The sequence below is a fragment of the Felis catus genome, chromosome C1 (assembly GCF_018350175.1).
Source record: "Felis catus isolate Fca126 chromosome C1, F.catus_Fca126_mat1.0, whole genome shotgun sequence".
In the NCBI taxonomy this organism is placed as follows: Eukaryota; Metazoa; Chordata; class Mammalia; order Carnivora; family Felidae; genus Felis; species Felis catus.
Window position 1 is genome coordinate 47,569,408 of NC_058375.1, and position 19,094 is coordinate 47,588,501.

Consider the following 19,094-nt stretch of genomic DNA (forward strand, 5'->3'; position numbering starts at 1 on the left):
AAGAAAGCTAATGGGGCTAGATTCCTATCAAAGTAGAAACATGGATGAGAAAATTTACCAGAAATATAATTATGATAAGAGAGACAATAAAAAACATAATCTCTCATATCCAAAAAGGACCTGTATTGAGAAGACTTCTTTATATATTCGGAATACAAGTCCTTTTGGGATATGTGAGTTGCAAATATTTTCTTCCAGATTTAATTTCTCTTTCATTTTTTTGTTTGTTTTAATTTTTTAATTTTTTTTTTATTTTAAAGAGAGTGTGAGCAGGGGAGGGGCGGAAGGAGAGAGAAAGAGAATCCCAAGCGAGTTCCACTCTCAGTGCAGACCTCAATGTGGGGCTCTGTCCCATGAACCCTAGGATCATGACCTGAGCTGAAATCAAGAATCAGATGCTCCTGATTTCTGTTCAGGTCATGATCTCGCGGGTCCGTGAGTTCAAGCCCTGTGTCGGGCTCTGTGCTGACAGCTCAGAACCTGGAGCCTTCTTGAGATTCTGTGTCTCCCTCTCTCTCTGCCCCTGCCCTGTTCGTGCTCTCTCTCTCAAAAATAAATAAACATTAAAAGAAAAATTTTTTAAAGAATTGGATGCTCAACCAACTGAGCCACCTAGGCCCCACTATCTTTTGATTTTTATTTTTCTTACTGTTGACATAAACATACAGACCATAGCAAATGGCTAAATTTTTCTTAAAAATAAATGACAAAACCCAAGTGCTGACAAGGATATGGAGCAAGTGGACTTTTCATTGATTGCTGGTCAAAATGCAGAAGGGTACAGCCACTCTGCAAGGCAGTCTGCAGTTTCTTATAAAGTTAAATTTACAATTACCACATAACCCAGGAGTTCCACTCCTAGGTATTTGCCACGAAAAACTAAAAACATTTTCATACAAAGACTTGCATGTAAATGTTATAGTAACTCTATTCATGATTACCCAAAACAGGAAACCACATGGAAAGGATAAACAAATTACAGTCCATCCAAACATTGGGATACTATTCAACAATTAAAAACACACAACAGGGATGAATGTCAGAGGCGTAATGTTGCAGCCAGGCACATACAGAGAGTCCGGACGCCAAGGCTTTTCTTTCCAGGAAGCAGTTTTATTCGTGCCCACACATGCTCAGCGGGCTAAGACCCCAAAAGGCTGAGCGCTGAGTGCGGGGGTGGGGGGGGTTGCCTTTTGTACAATTTTTGCTCCTTTGTCTCCCATAGATGGTAACATACAGTCTGATTGGGCGGTCTATGTTACCGAGTCGTGAGGAAGGTCACGCATGCACACACAGCCAGGTTGTCTTCTCTTGTGAGGTTTTCCCCACATTCCTTGGGGGGGGGGGTGCTCTATCACAATCATGCTGAGTGGAAGAGGACAGTCTCTAAAGGCTGAATGCTGTAAGGCTCCATTTATACGACATTCAGAAAAAGGCAAAACTGGAGCGACAGAGAGCACTGGGGTTAGAAGTGGTAGGAAGGCCTGACCACCAGGGACATGAGGGAGTTTCTGGGGGCATGAGCTGCTCTGTGTTCTTCTTATGAGGATGGTTACATATATCTACACATATATTAAAACTACCAGAACTGTAAACCCAGAAAAAGGAAGTTTGTTTGTAAATTTGTATAAGAACAATAATAAATATATGCATATATTTGCTCCCACTGTAGCCTCTCTGAAGGGACTTTTTCCCTCCTCTCAGTCTATCTAAATCTATAGGCATTCTCACTAATTACCTGGAATCCCACTTCTCAAGGTTCCTGTCCTTTTGCATCCTGAAGCGTGCTGCAGAGACTTTAGGGAGACCCGGTACAATCAGTCACCTCGGAGCCAGCCTCTAATATGCTGGTGGGAATCTATGCTCAATTCCCCCAGCTGGCTCTCTAGGGGTTGCATGTCATTGTGTCATTGTGGCAGCTGCCCTCATGCACTGTTTCCATCAAGACTCGTGACTGGATGGAAGAGAAACCCACTGGAGCCAGCCAGGGTCAAAGGCGTTTAGCCTAGGGCTTCTCAGGGGTCTCACAGAACCGGAGAGGAAATTCAGCAGAGCCTAATTCGCGGCCTCTAGCTCACCGGGCCTGCAGATCTCTGCTTTTCTCGGTGAGTCTGTCCCATTCTCTAGACCCTTCCTGCTTTCTTCAGCTTGCATATCAGCTCGTGTGTGTCCCCTCAATCCTCTAGCTGTGAGTCCACAAGACCTTCCCACTCCAGGGCCTACTATGTACTGGGAGCAGTCTCTTTACGTTTCCAATTCCATACTTTGGGGAAATAAATCAACTGGCTTGGCCCAACATTTTGAGTCTGCCAAATAATTCTGGGCTGGGGTTACGTGCCCACCTCTGTCTGGCTCAGTAAACAACCGGGTGAAGGATTAAGTGGGCTAGGAAGGGTTAAATGGGCTATGAGCTTCTCCTTCCAGGGGCTGTAGCAAGGGCAGGCACTTTGAAAAAAATGCCACTTGATTTCATTCACAGCAATGTGGAGCTATTGATATACAACACTCCCTCGGGGACAAAGTCAAAACCATGCATCCAGCTATAGGGACGAGTGCAGTTTAGAGCAAGCTCTGAGCCTCAGTACTAAGACACCTCATCCAGCTGCCTGACTGGTGACCAGAAATACCTTTAAGATTAGAGGAGGGTTCAGAGAGGGTGAGGCCAGGGGGCCCGCTGGTGCCAAAGGAGGCCCGGAGGAGTCGCTGACCCAGACTCAAAGTTCACCTTGAGCAAAGGCAACCAAAGCAACACAGAACAGCTTTGCTGACAGATGAAGGGGCAGGCCAGAGAAGGGCGTGGGAGGGCGGATCTGTGAAGGGCAAGCAGGCACCAGGGCAGGAAAAGGAGAGGGAATCAGAGTTTGAGGGGCACACTTCCCTGCTTTCAGAGGGTCAGCCTGCTCCTCCCCACTACCTCTAGGACCCTCCCTCCTCACCCAGGTGTTGGCAGAGAGGCCACTGCCTTGTCATTGCTAGCACAGACCTTTCTGAGACTCCATTCTGCCTACTCCCTGACACAACAACCCTCTACACACGGTTTGTGACAATAAAGGACCATCCTCTTTTCGGGGGAAAGGTAATGTTTCGTCACACACTCTTGCTGCCTTCAAATAGTCATCTATTCTGTAAGACTCAAATTCCTCGCCTTTCCTACCACCTCACTATCACTACAAAGTAATATTCAAAAGTGATACGCAAAAGAAGGAATGAATGCTATTGTATTTAATTCTTCATGAGTTTGCTGGGAAATCTCAGGCCGGTTACTGAAGCAGTCTATTGCCTCCTAACTGTCCTTCCTCAAAAAAAAAAAGCCACAGATATATCCCCTAATTTGATAACTGTCACCCAATAGAGAGTTGATTCAGAAACTGTCATTAAACAAGCAGGTGAGGGTGAGGGTGTCCTTCCTCCCTGCTCCATGCCACAGGCAACCCTCCCAGAGTTGTGAGGTCAGTCAAAGCAGAGAAGTGTCCCCAAAGGGATGGCCCTTCTTCTTACATCAGAAACCCACAGCATGGATTCTGGAGTTAGACAGTCTTGGGCAGGACCCTGGCACTGCCTCTACTCACTACATGACTTTGGGCAGGTTCATTAACTTTTCTGTGCCTTGCATTTGTTGTCCGTGAAATGTGCATGTCTACCCGTGGGCATCTGGGGCGATGAAATGATGTAGGTGTGGAAAACATTCCACTATTGTTTAATATTTCTATTGCTCAGTTTCCTTTCCTTCTCCTAATGCAGGGTAACACTGTAAAAGGGTCACACAGAGGAGAAAAACTGATTTCAAACAAAGACTGGGATCTTTGGGTCCCCAGTAATCAGACAAGAGAACTGAGCCCAGAGAGGTTAAAAAAAAAATCATCCAAGGCCACACAGCTAGTAAATATCTCAGTTGGGATTGGCACCCAGGGTGGCTCCAGAGTCTATGCTCATAATCATATCATTTACCCGATGCATCTGAGAATGAATGTTGGGAGTGGGAGATAATTTAACGGGCTAGTAAAGAATCCAGAAGTGCACTAATGATGGCCCAGAGCGGTGCAGGCAGTGTGAATGGAGGAGTCTGAGGACTAGGTAAGAGGGAGGGAGGATGGGAGAAGGAGGAATCAGTGGGGATTTGTATTTCACAAGCCTAGGGCTGGTTTTTGGCATGTGTAATTTAGGGTCAGGCATCCAGTTTTGGAGAAAGATGGTGACGCAAGTGATCTTAAAAATATCCACTGAATCACCAAATACATTCCTGCTATGTATGAAACCCCCTATTAGACTGTATGATTCAGAAGCACCTGAGAAGCTTATGTGTTAAATCCCAGCACTCCGACCTCACGACAATCAAGTCAGTATCTCTGGGGGGGTGAGGCTGTAAGCACTGCTATGTTTTTAAAGCACCCCAGGTGATGCTAATGTGCAGCCAGGGTTGAGACCCCTGGAATTCATTACCTCATGGAATCTTTACAGCATCCCTATGAGCCTTTATTATTATTGTCTCAGAGAGGCTAAGTAACAGCTAAGAAGGAGCAGAGCCCGGGCTCAAACTGTAGCTTATGTAACTTCAAAGTCCATACTTTTAGCCACTATGCAAGCTTGGTGCTGAAAGAGGTTTTCAGGATTGCCACATGCAATCCCCTCTCGTTTTGCAAAGTAGATGATTGAGGTTTGGAGGTGGAAAGTGAATTTCCAAAGGTCAGCCATACCAGTAGTGTTAGAGTCCAGACCACCTGTATCTCTGGACCCTCAGCCCAGAACTCACTGCTCCCAGCCATGCCTCATTCTGTTGTAGACTAGAATATTGATCTAGAGAAGCAGCAAGGAAGAAAAAAAAAAAAAACAGTACTGGGTCAGAGTGTCAGACGGCGCTTTCTTGTTCCCAGGACTGGAAAGACAGATGCTGCATTACAGCGAGGTAACCAGGAAGGGAGCCCCAGCAGGCCACTCTCACCCCACCACCTTTTCATGTCTGCACAACAGCTCCTGCTCAGTGACAGCCAAACCCCTTATTAAGCGGCCTGTGCCATCTTGTCTCTTGCCCTTGCTGAACTTACACAGCTCATGTTGTAGGGATTAGGGGAAAAAATCCCTCCACCCTGAGGCAGAACAGTAACAACATGGAAGCTGACTAGGAAGGCAGTTCATCGTGTTGGCTTGAAAAATAACGAAGGTGACATTTAGGGGGTTGCTCTGGCCTCCCTGTCACTGAGCCTCATCATTAATTTAACCATCTCTGTTACAGGCAAACTTTCTAGTCAGCCTTGGAGGGATGAGGAGAGGGCTTCCTGTCCTCTGTGGCCCATTAGAGATGTAGGGGGCTTCTCTCCCTCTGTCCCCCTGGTCACCTGAAATCTGGTCTCTGTCCAATTCCTGGTTCCAGTGACATTTCTGCAGGAGAGCATAATTGGCTGCTGTTGATGAGGGGAGAGAAGGCGAGAAGCACACGGGCAGGAGGGGTCTGCTAAACATCGATGTTCTGCCCAGCTGGTAGACACCATTTATCGAATGCCCACAGTGGACTAATCACTCATTTGTACATCCATTCTTTAATTCACCAATTAACTACAGGTGCCTTTTTTGTGTCAGGCACCGTGCTAAGGGCTGAATATGCTACAGTGAGGCAAAGAGGCATGGTCCCTGCCTTCCTATAGCTTACATTTGGTCCTGTGCGGTCCAGTATGGTGGCCAATAGCCATAGGTGGCTACTTAAATTTAAACTGACTAAATTAACTACAATGAAAAATTCAGTTCCTCTTTTCTACTAGCCATATTTCAAGTGCTCAGTAGATACCTGTGGCTAGCAGCAAGCATAATGGATAGACAAGAAACACTTCCATTATCACAGAAAGTTCTATTGGACAGCACTGGTTTAGCGGGACATGTGGACACTATGCCTATATTCTTGCATCTAATCCTCATAGAACTTTCTGAGGTGATATTGTTTCCGTTATTTTATAATTTTTTAGTCTAAATATATTCCAAGCAATATATGGAATATACTTATAATGCAGTGTTTATTTATTTTGAGAGAGAGAGTGTGTGTGTCAGAATGAGAGAGAAAGAGAAAGAATCCCAAGCAGGCTCCACACTGTCAATGCAGAGCCCAACATGGGGCTTGATCCCACAACCATGAGATCATGGCCCGAGCCTAAATCACATGTCAGACACTCAACTGACTAAGCCACTTAGGAGCCCCTTCCTTTATTTTAGAAAGGAGGAAACTGTGATCACCTAGTCAGTTGTGGAGCCAGGCACTGTCCTATTCTAAAACCTACAAGTAAGTGAAAGGAACCAGGATCAAAGAAAGTTCCAGGTAGAAAGGTAAAGTAATTAAAAAAATTTTTTTCATGTTTATTTATTTTTGATAAAAAGAGAGACAGAGCATGATCAGGGGAGGGGCAGAGAGAGAGGGAGACACAGAATCCAAAGCAGGCTCCAGTCTCTGAGCTGTCAGCACAGCTGAACTCACGAACCATGAGATCATGACCTGAGCTGAAGTCGGATGCTTAACTGACTGAGCCACCCAGGTGCCCCAGAAAGGCAAAGTAATTTAAAGTATATGGCTTACAGTGTGACCTATTAATGTTTAAATACTAACCTGGGCCAGTTTTTTTAATCTCTCTGAGCCTTGGGTTTATTCATCACATGGGGATAATGATATAGCCACTTCATATTCTGGTAGATTGGTGGCAGGATAATGCAGGTGTGCACATCCTTAGAATGGGATGAATGCTCAGTATTCAGTAGCCATTGGTGTCGTTTTGGATGGAGAAACTGAGCTCTAAATAAGAGAACAAATAATAGTGGTTTAGGATCAAAAACACAAAATAAACTCAGAACTCACTTGTTTTCGAAAACTCAAGAAAGCAAACATTAAAATCAGTGAGGATAAGGGGCGCCTGGGTGGCTCAGTCAGTTAAGCATCCGACTTCGGCTCGGGTCATGATCTCACAGTTCGTGGGTTCAAGCCCCACGTCGGGCATTGTGCTGACAGCTCAGAGCCTGGAGCCTGCTTCGGATTCTGTGTCTCCCTCTCTCTCTGCCCCTCCCCTGCTCATGCTCTGTCTCTCTCTCTCAAAAAATAAATAAACATTAGAAAATAAGTAAATAAAATCAGTGAGGAACAAGGAAAGTGGGCCCAGGATTTTGGACGTTTTATTATTAACTTTTTCCGCATAACAAATTACCTCAAAACTTAGTGCCTTAAAACAACAAATATTATTATCTCCTTGTTTCTGAGGGTCATGAATCTGGGAGCAGTTTAGCTGGGTGGCTCTGGCTCAGAATCTCTTGCAAGGCTGTTGTAAAAGCCAATATCAGATGAAGATATTGGCAGGGCTGTGTTAGCTAAAGGTTTGACTGGGGCAGGAGGACTTAGTTACAAGACTGTTGGCAGGAGGCTTTGGTTTCTCTCTGGCTGTTGGTTGGTCATGTTGGGTATTCACCACTCGGTCCTGTACATAGGCTTTCTGAGGGTTCTTAAGGCATGGAAGCTAACTTTCCCCATGGAAATTACCCAAAGGGGAGAGATAGCAAATGAGAGAGGATCACAGTTTTTTATAATCCAATCTTACAAGTGACATACCATAACTCCTGCCATATTCTATCGTATTAAATTAAGTCACTAGATCCAGCCCACACTGGACCAAGAGATGAGCTAAACTCCACATTTCAAAAAGAGAAGTATCAATGAATTTGTGGACATATATTAAAACTACCACAAGTATGAACTGGACTGAGTGTCCTGAGCTCCCTTCAGGCAGAATGCATGGATGGATCAACCAGAGTTAAAGGCATAAAGTCTACACATATAAACACCATGTTACCATCCAGGAGCTTCAGTCAGATCTAGGAGGGTACCAAAAGGCCTGACCTTATCAGATGAAGAAACTGGCACCAGTGAGACATATCAACAGTATATATGTATATATGTGGGGCAGGATAGAAAGGGCACATCATCTGTGTTATAAAAGAGTAGGAACTTATTGTGCATAAAGCCTTCCTCCTAAGGGGAGGGAAGCACCAGAAAGACCTACTTAGAAATACTTCCAAAGTCGCATTGTTTAATTTCTGGCCAGAATATCTTCCCTGAATACATCTTCTTTCTTTTATTTAGCCTCAGGTTGAGTAACAGAGAAAGGGAAGGAAGGAATTAATATTCATTGAACGTTTACTATGCCATTTATTTATTTCTCACAATGATCCTATCAGCTGTCCATAGTCCTGAATCTCATTGTTCTCTAGCCAAGTGATCCCCAAAATGAGGTTGACCTACCCAGACGGCATGCAGAATGATTCATGGAAGCTTTAGGGAAAAATATTTATATATTCAAATTTAAAATAAATAAATATTAAGGTTTACTAATGTGTAATATACAGATGGACACTGATGCTCTGATGTTCTCTTTGTTACCTACTCTTTGTGAGTAGGAAACTGTAAGTGTCTTAAAATGTAGAAGGGCTACCTCTGAAATCCTCATTCAATTTTTGGTTTTCAATATTTCATGATTTATTTTAGTTGGCATATGTACAGTTAAGTGGATTTACAGATTATATTATCTGAAATACTAGAGTTGGGTGAAGATAATGAAAATCTTCTATACCACATAGAAGTTCACTAGTTATCCCAGAGCTAAATACTTTAAAAAGCTGTATAAAATAAAGATGAGATATACAATTATTTTTCAAAAAGTCAAGAGTTTGCAATTTGCTGACATTTTCTGTGATGAAAGCAGTTGTCGGTAGTCTCTTACAGCTAAGACAATTATTAAATTCAATCTCTGGTATAAATTGAACGTCAGACTAGATCTTTGAATAACTAGCTCAGAAACCAAGATTTTCAAAAACATACTATTTTCGTGAGAGCAAGCATTTTTGTCTCATTAATAAATTATTTTTAAATTACTGTTTATTTTTATCTCACACTTTTTAAAAATCCCCATCTTAAAAATCGCTATTTGTGTATGTTTTATGCATAAAATACTAGTAGAGAAGAAACCATACAATTGTAAACAAAGAAACATGCATACATTGGTATTGGATGCTCAAAATTTCCAAGGTCAGTAGAGGCTCAGGATCCACAAGGATTTATCTGGAAACCAGCTGTTTTTCCTAATGTGGCTGAGACTTGCACCGATTCTCTTGAAACAATTCTAAGTAAGAAAATGCAAGATCGGTGAGAAAGGAGAGAGCAAGGATGGAGACACATCAGAGATGAAGGCTTTAGAAAGCCAGAGACACTCAGGGATTGGCAAGGAGAAAGGAAGATGTGTTCTAAAGTTGTTTTCACATAAGCACAATAACTAAGGACAAAACCACAACCAACTCTCATTAACTAAATAGCTAGAAGAGTCAGAAGGTGCACATCAAGGGACACAGAGGCAAGCAAGCATTGAGATGAACAATGGTGGTCCTGTGGATGTCCCAACAGAATGCCCATGATGAGAATAAAGTCTTTCTGCAGCTGAGTTATTCCAAAGAGCTCCTGTTTTTTCTCTGTTCTTATTTTCTATCTTGGTGAGAAATGTGCTGATTTCCACCCTGTCTCAGGACAAATAGAACTTTGACATATAGTTCACAATTCACGTAACTGATTTCATACACTTCTGCTGGCTGTATCTTGTTTCTGACGATTACAAATATTTCTTTCCTCCCTCAGAGATGCTGTGGGGCATCCATGATCACTCCACTGTGCCCTTGATGCTACAATTATGGGCGCTATTGTTTCCATCTCTCACGGCAGGAAAGTGAACCAAGACTCAGGTATGTTACTTGCCCAAGGACACCTTTTAAAAGGGGTAAATGACAGAGTCGGGATTTGAACCCAGGTCAGTCCTAGGAAGTACTTTAACTAAATTCTCTTCCATATCTCAAATGTCTCCAGCCTGGATCCCTTTGATCACCACGCATCTCAATCAGTAGCAATATTTTGGAGGTTCAGTGTTCCCCAAGCTATTTTCAAAACTTCAAAAGTCTCATAGTAATGGCTATAAGACAGGCTATTTCTTTAAGTTTATTTATTTGTTTTGAGAGAGACAGAGACAGTGTGAGTGGGGAAGGGGCAGAGAGAGAGGATGAGAGGGAATCCCAAGCAGGCCCTGTGCAAGACAGGCTATTTCTTAATGAATACAGCGTTTGTAATAAGTAAAATCTTCTAAGGGTGGAGTCAGTGATATATGAAAATCATATATGTGGTCATTGGTGGTCAGAGCATGGTGAGTCATTGCTTTAGATTTTTATGCAAAAGATAAATACCCTGTGCCAAGTCCCTTTAACTGCATATAGCATTCGATGAAGCCAGACTGCTTACCAAGTATGTGACCTCAGGCTGTTTATGTGACCTTATTGTATTTCGGTTTCCTCGTCTGTAAAACAGGGATGAACACAGACCTACCTCGTAGCTGTGAGAATTTTTAAAAGTTAAAACATGCAAAGTACTTAGAACAGGGCCTGACAGATAGTAGGAAGCCAGTGACGGCTATTGTTGCTGTTTTAGCCTCACTGTCCTCATCTATAAAATGGACCGATTCATATACTATCTTTCCCATAGGCTTATTGTGAGGTGCAAGTGAAATGGTACAAAAGTGCCTTACAAGCTACGGCAGGCTCCAAAGGTGAGAGTATGTGCTGTAATTTTTACTCTTATGACTCACACATGAAACAAGTCTAAGAACAGCGTATTCCAGCTGGGAAATTAAAAGCTTTGTTTCTTTTGGAGTCAGAGTGTGTCCCTGTACAGATCAATGTTGCCGAAGCGCAGAGAGATTTAATTACCTCAAGCCTTAGCGCCTTCCCCGCTGAGAGCAGAGTGCCTGGTGAGAGGAGTGGCTGAATGCAGAGGTGACAGGCCAGTGTGTGGGCACCTGGGGACTCCCAGGCCAAAAGTTCCAGCTCTGTTCCTAGGGCCAGACAACCTGACAAAGGCAGAGCTGGCCCCAAGGAGAAGGTGTGAACCTGTGTCTTCCATGCTGTGATGGAATCTTCCTTGGGAAGGAGGAGGCTAAGTCTGCCTTCCTTGCCCTTCCGTGCATGTGTGTTCCACGTAAGTGCACATGGCACTGTGTATGCATATATCGGTAGCCACATTCTGAGAGGTTTGCGCACCACAGACTCAGTCTCAAATGCATACCGTCACGTGAGTCTGTGTGTACATGGACCTGTGCATCTGGGCATGCCTTGTTGTATACAAAACATGAGTGGGATTGCACGTGTGCCCTTTGCCCCGAAAGGCAAAAATGCATGTCTCTGTCTTTGCTCTTGGCCCAGTAGACATGGATCTGTGCGACCAGGTGGATCCATCTGTGTAAGTCCCTGGCTTCACAGATACAGATGAGTCTGTACATGCACTTGCCATGTGTCTCAGTAGTCCCTAGGAATCTGAGACGGGGCAGACGGTGGGGCTGCCCATAAGACGTCTGTGGAGCTGGCTCTGAGAGACACTGGGTGAATGCCGCAAAGCTAGGAAGAGGCAATTTTAGAAGAGAGAAGCTGAGGTCACAGCTGGAGGGGTCAAGGAAGTGGGGATACCAAGTGGGAGGAGATGCAGAACCTGGACTGTGGGGAGGAGAGAATGGGAAAGAACACAGTGCAGAAATAGGGAAGCAGAGCATCTGGCTAAGAGATCCACAGCCGCCGTCAGGCACAGACAGGAGAGCTGGTTTTCGTTTTTTCAAACAGAGTTGTTTCCTTAAAGGTGTCACGCCAGCTGTACCATGTGTATGCAGAGAAGGCATGTTTTGAGTGCTGTCTTACACACACGGAGTCTGTATTTGCACAGGGCTTTTCCAGAGTTTGACATATAGAATTGCATCTTAAGCACACTGGCTTTTACTCAGACTGCATTTAGAAAGCACCTAATGTGTACATGAGGTGTTTGGGAGGGACTACAATGAAGTGGGATCATGGCCCCCTGTGCTTGAGGTTCTTATATTCTAAATGGAAGAATGAAACATGCAATGCAGAGAGAAATATAAGCAACAGAAAGAAAGCATAGGAATTCTACTTTCTAGATTTCTGTTCAAGTCTGAACTCTGCCTTTTACTAGCTGTGTGGTCTTGGGAAAGTTATTTAACCTCTCTTGAGTTTTATTTCTCATTTATAAGATGAGGTAATAACACCACCATCACTAAATTATTGTGGGAATTACAGGAAGTAATGTATATAAAGTCACCTAACAAACTATATAGTATGAAGCAAATGTGGTAGATGTGGGCTTGGTCAGGCAGGCTCCCCGGAAGAGGAAGGAGCTGAACAGTGGGATGAGCAAGGCTCACCGTTGTCCAGTAGAGGACACGTTACCTGGATACAGAGCCCCATGGTGGACAATTGAGACCACAAAGACTTCTGGCTGAGCCTGGCTCTGCTAGTTAGCAGTTGGATGGTTCTGGCAGTTCTTGACTTTGCTGAGCCTCAGTTTCTTTATCTGTAAAACAGGGTGATAATGCCCAGCTCTCCAAGTGGGGTGATAAATGCCCAACTCTCCAAGTGGGGAAGATTGGAAATGAAACACATGAAGCCCTTAATAAGTTGGCTGGAGTACAGTAGTAGGAACTCAAATACGTCAGACCCTCCAACCTGGCCCCTCGCATACCTCACTACAGACCTGACTCCCACATGCAGTGGTGCCCAAAGGCAGAAGCCTTCCTACCTATGTTGAAAAAATTAGTTATTTATGCTCTGCCTTCTGCTCTACCTGCCTTCTGTCTTCACAATCCCCAGTTTCTCATCTTCTGATTATTATTTTTTTTATTTTTTTAATGTTAATTTTTGAGACAGAGACAGACAGAGCATGAAGGGGGAGGGTCAGAAAGAGAGGGAGACACAGAATCCGAAGCAGGCTCCAGGCTCCGAGCTGTTGGCACAGAGCCCAACGTGGGGCTCGAATTCACAGACTATGAGATCATGACCTGAGCCGAAGTCGGAGGCTCAACTGACTGAGCCACTGAGGCGCCCCAATCATCTTCTGATTATTAAAGTCATAATATACACATATTGCTCTCCTGCTACTGTCATAGCCACTGGGGATTCAGAAACAAATTGTTGAGAGTTGTCTTTCTTAGAGCTCATGATCCAGTAAGGGTCTGAGAGAGGGAGAGAGTAAAAACAAGGACCAAAGTAAGTAACTGCTACTCAGGGCAGGAATAGCCACAATAGACTAAGGCCCAGCTGCTGGCATGTGACAACACAGATCCAAGATTTTCCACTGAACCCAATTCCAAATCAATTTAATATTATTTTTCAAAAGAGGCAATTTGTTGGGTATGATTTAATATGTATTTTTAATGGAATACTTCAGGCATATAAAAAGCATAAGTACAATGCACAACCATGTACCAACTATCCAGCTTAAAATAAAAACCTGACTGCATTCTCCTTCCTTTCTATCCCCAGTGGTAACCTCTCTTCTGAATTTGGTGCTTATCATTCCCTGGTATGTTTTTATACTTTTATTACATATGTATGCATGTACAAATGATGCATCCCCCCCCCTTTTTTTGCCCTCCAGGTTTTCATTTCCACACGTTTGCCTTTTTTTCAAATGAGGTTGCCCTTAGGGGCCATTTATTTTACACATTTGAAAACTTTATATAAACAATACATCATCTATGTATCACTCTGCACCTTTTTTGCTTTTGCTCAACATTACATTTTGAGATGTCTCCATGTTGATACCTGTATCTCTAATTCATCCATTTGTCACTGCTTTATCATATTCCATTCCATGACAATATCACCATATTGATCTGCTTTCTTGGCAGTAGACACTGGGTTTGGAAAATAGAATCACTAAGTCCGTCCCTCAGAGTTCTCCAAGAAGCAGACACCAAGATAGGATTAGATGTGCAAGAGAGTTACTGGAGAAACTCATGAATGATAAGGGGTGTGGCGGGCAAGAATAGGCAGGGAGAGTCTGCAGACCATGATACAGGTCTCACACATGTGCAAGGGGAGTGGGGAGAAAGAGGATTGAATCAGAAGAATTTCTTCTTTTTTTAATTTAAATTTTAGTTAACATACAGTGCAGTATTGGTTTCAGGAGTAGAATTCAGGGGTTCATCACATACGTACAAAGTCCAGGGCTCATCACAAGTGCCCTCTTTAATAGCCATCACCCATCTAGCCCATCTCTCACCCTCCTCCCTCTGTCAACCCATACTTTGTCCTCTATCATTAAGAGTCTTTTGTGGTTTATTTCTCTCTTCTTTTACTACCCTTTCCCATATGTTCATGTGTTTTGCTTCTTAAATTCCACATATGAGTGAAATCATATGGTGTTTTTCTTTCTCTGATTGACTTGTTTTGCTTAGCATAATACATTCTAGCTCCATCCCCATCATTGCAAATGGGAAGATTCTTTTTGATCACCGAGTAATATTCCATTGTGTGTGTGTTTGTGTGTGTATGTGTGTGTGTGTGTGTGTGTGTGTGTGTGTGTGTGTACCACATGTTTTTTATCCATTCATCAATCAATGGACATTTGGGTTTTCTCCATAGTTTCACTATTGTTGATAATGCTGCTATAAACATTAGAGTGCATGTACCCCTTCAAATCTGTATTTTTGTATCATTTGGGTAAATACCTAACAGTGCAATTGCTGGATTATAGGGTAGTTCTATTATTAGTTTCCTGAGGAACCTCCATACTGTTCTCCAGAGTGGCTGCACCAGTTTTCATTCCCACCACCAATGCAAGAGTGTTCCCCTTTCTCTGCATCCTTGCCAATAACTGTTGTTGCTTGTATTGTTAATTTTAGCCATTCCGACAGGTGTGAGGTGGTATCTCATTGCGGTTTTGATTTGTATTTCCCTGACGATGAGTCATGTTGAGCATCTTTTCATGTGCCTGTTAGCCATCTGGATGTCTTCTTTGGAAAAGTGTCTATTCATGTCTTTTGCCCATTTCTTGATTGGGTTATTTGTTTTTTGGGTGTTGAGTTTGGTAAGTTATTTATAGATTTTGGATACAAACCCTTTATCAGATATGTTGTTTGAAATATCTTCTCTCACTCTTTAGGCTACATTTTAGTTTTGTTGACTGTTTCCTTTGTTGTGCAGAAGATTTTTATCTTGATGAAGTATCAATAGTTCATGATTGCTTTTGTTTCCCTTGCCTTCAGTGACATGTCTAATAAGGAGTTGCTGTGGCCAAGGTCAAAGAAGTTGCTGCCTGTATTCTCCTCTAGGATTTTAATGTTTCCTGTCTTACATTTAGGTGTTTCATCCATTTTGAATTTATTTTTGTGTATGGTGTAAGAAAGTGGTCCAGTTTCATTCTTCTTCATGTCATTGTCTAGTTTTCCCAACACCATTAGTTTAAGAGACTGTCTTTTTTCCATTGTATATTCTTTTCTGTTTTGTCGAACATTAGTTGACCATATAGTTGTGGGTCCATTTCTGGGTTTTCTATTCTGTTCCACTGATCTATGTGTCTGTCTTTGTGCCAGTATCACACTGTCGTGATGACTGCAGCTTTGTAATACAGTTTGAAATCTGGAATCATGATGCCTCCAGTTTTTTTCTTCTTCAGGATTGCTTTGGCTATGTGGGGTCCCTTCTGGTCCCATAAAATTTTTAGAATTATTTGCTCCAGCTCTGTGTGAAAAATGCTAGTGGTATTTTGATAGGGATTGCACTAAATATGTACATTGCTTTGAGTAGTACAGACATTTCAACAATGTTTGTTCTTCCAATCCATGAGCATGGAATACTTTTCCATTTCTTTGTGTCATCTTCAATTTCTTTCATAAGTGTTCTATAGTTTTCAGAGTATACATCTTTTACCTTTTTAGTTAGGCTTATTCCTAGGTTTCTTACTGGTTTTGGTGCAATTGCAAATGGGATCAATTCCATGATTTCTTTTTCTGTTGCTTCATTATTGGTGTATAGAAATGCAATAGACTTCTGCATGTTGATTTTATATCCTGTGACTTTACTAAAATTCACGTATTAGTTTCAGCCACTTTTTGGTGGAGTCTTTTGGGTTTTCTACTTAGAATATCATGTCGTCTGCAAATAGTGAAAGTAGAGTCAGAAGAGCTTCTGACTGTAGTACAGTTCTAAGAGTCTCAGTAAGGCCAACAGGAAGTCCCTAAGCAAAAATTATCCATTATAAGTCCCTCATGTGAGGCATGAATGGCCCAACCCAACCCTGGTACTCCTGCTGTGCTCAGTCACAGGCTGGGGGCAGTCTGAGTTACGCATCACAGTGGATATGGAGATGTGGAGGATTGGTCACCCATGTTCCCCACAGCAGGTTCTCTTGAAGAAGGTGGTCTGAGTGGTGCCAAACCCTCCGTGACCATCATACTGTGATCAAAGTATGTAGTCATGGGCAAAGAGGAGGTGGATTATTACCCTGCCTGGCAGACTTTCATTCATTCACTCGTCCTCTACCTTTGAAAACAAAGTGAGATGTTTGAGAAGGCCATCATAGAAAGTGTCATTAAAGATGGGTCCTAAAGTACTCTTTCAAGCATTGCTATTGGAGCCAGCAGTCTTGGTACGTCACTTCCACTCATTTCTTGGTGACTCTATGGAGCTCAGCTGTGAGGGATCTACAGTCAAGTCTCCAAGAGGCTCTGTGTTATGGTTCTAGAGGCAACCAGAACTGCATTTTCTTCTCCTCTCTACCACCTGGTCATTTATACAAGTCATTTCACAGTGATAGGTCTCATTTTTCTCATCCTTAGAGTAAGGATAACCAGACCCATCTCACAGAATTGTTATGGAGACTAAAATAGATGATATAAGCACAATGTTTGATACACATAGTCAGTGTTTTGAAAACCATGAGTTTGTTCCTCTGTTCCACTAGGTTATTGTTAGGGATATAGAAATCTATTTTTGGATGCAGTTATTTTTTCCCAAACTGGGAAACATTTAAAAACTTAGAGCCCTAGTTTGCAAACTCCAGCTATCTATGGCAATCAAGGTGAATCAAAATGATGTCCACTGGACCTTCTTATTCATACCCATCACTCTTTCTAAAGCAGCATTTGTGATTAATCTCACTCTAGGGCTAAATCGGTCCCAAGCGTTTCCCAGGCACTTGATAAAGAAGCTCTCTGATTTATAGCAAACACCATTATTGAGCGGTGGCAGAGAGAGGCCATTGGGGGATTTGTCTCGCTGGAAACTCTGTCTGTTGGAGCCATTTCTTCTATTTTCCTGGATGAGAGCTCAATTTATTTCAAAACAGATGAATGAGGTCCTTTTTTGCTCCCTTGCTGGGGTAGGAAGGAGACAGAAGTATAATTTTTAAAAATAAAGAATACTACTTAATATTTTAAATTTGAAAGCTCTTCACAGCTTACACAGACATCAGGATTCAACAGAAGGCTAGGCACAAAGTAGGTCCTCAGAAAATGTTTGTGGAAGTGTACAATAATCTCCTTTGATCCTCACAGTGGGCCTGTGAGGTACACCAAGTCCATTTTTCCCATTAGACAAAGGAGGAAGATGAGGTTCACAGCTAAGAAATGTCAGAGTTAGGACTCTGATATAGACCCAGACCTGAGCTTTATCAGTCACCACACCGTGGGCCTCAGTAGTCCAGGAGCTGAATCACCATGCTCATTCCTTGAGCATTCCTTGAGAAAATGCCTGAGACACTTTCCGAGATTGAAAAGCTGGTCAGCCAAGGCTGCAACTTCTTTTTCACCTGGTCTTTGGGTCCCTTTGGTTCTGTTCCAGAATACATTTATGGAGCACCTGCCTCTTACTTGGCGTTCATCTTCCTCACTTTGTCTGCTCAGATCCTGACCCTCTTCCCCAACAACCCTTACAGTCATCTTCACTTGAACATTTCCAGTGACAGAGAGATACCTACCCAGTGGAGAGGTCTTATTTGACGGGGCCAACATATTGCCCTGGAATGTAATTACCTGGACCTCAGACTTGGCTCCAGGTAGAATAGTAGCAGTGAAAAGCTTGGGCTCAGGCAGACCTGGCTTAAAGCACAGCTGTTTCACTTACTAGCTCTGTGACACTGTTATTTAACCCATAAAATGTATTCTTTGGCTCATAAAATGGAAAATAGAATATTTTATCAGCAGGAATTCTTTTGGGTGCAAGGAAGACAATACTCAATTAGTAGCAGCATAAACAATAAAGACATTTAATAATCTCACTTCACAAAAAAGTTTCAAGGGAAGCAATGCCAGTGTTGGCTCAATGACAAGGTGATATGAGAGTTCTTGGTTCGTATCTTCATGATTCTCAGGTTCATTAGAAGGCCACAGCAGCAGCAAGCATCATGTCTTAACACAGTACTTGCAAAGCAGAAATAGAAGACACCTAACACCTCCAGGTGACACGAATCTGGGGCCCAAAATCTTGGAAGGCCTACATAGTCCAAATCGTGATGTCTGCATCAGGTCACTGAGGCTCCCTGGGCTCTGATTTCTTCATTCATATGGACAGTGGGACAGTTACATCCCCCTCAAAGAATAGTTGCAGGAATCAAATACGTCAAGGGCTTGTGGGTCCTGATTTGTCAGAGGTCTCAGTAGTGAATAGTACTCTTATTATTGCTGTAGTTACTGATCTTACTGTCAGAACCTTCATCTTGCTGAGCCCTGATGACCACGTCTCCTGAACAGTCTGACCTGAATGTCCTCTGCAGATTAAGTTCGAGTGCTGGTGAGCAGGCCTCCCCAAGACGGCCTTGTCCTCCCAGGCTGTGTTTCCTTCCCATTTGGACTCCTGACAGATTTCCGTGTTCTGGACCAGGCCATTGAGCGGTAACTCTGCAATCTGTTCCGGCTGTTAAATAAACTTCTCCTGCTCCCAGACGAGCTGTCACTTGTGTGTAAATACCCCTTTACGCCTGGACTATGATTTCCAAGTCAAAATTCCCATTGCATGGGTGGCTATTAGGGTCACTCCAGATTCGAAGCCCATGAATCACAGATAATAGGTTCAAACTGAGAGGTTGCTGTGGGAATTGACTGTGTGGCCTGAAGGAGGGATGATTAGCTATTGTAACTTGGGCATGTTTTTATGGCTATTCTGGGCATCTGAGGATCACTCTCCATGTCACCATCATTAGAAGAGGTAGCACTCTGAAGGGACAATAAGCAACTCACACCCAGTGCTACCGTTTACGA

The 19,094-nt window shown here is 43.0% G+C and overlaps 1 protein-coding gene across 1 annotated transcript in view; it reads right to left on the reverse strand.

Moving 5' to 3' along the window:
• Nucleotides 1-19,094, reverse strand: part of OMA1 (OMA1 zinc metallopeptidase) — a 173,575-nt gene that overhangs the window by 69,186 nt on the left and 85,295 nt on the right. The window lies entirely within an intron of this gene.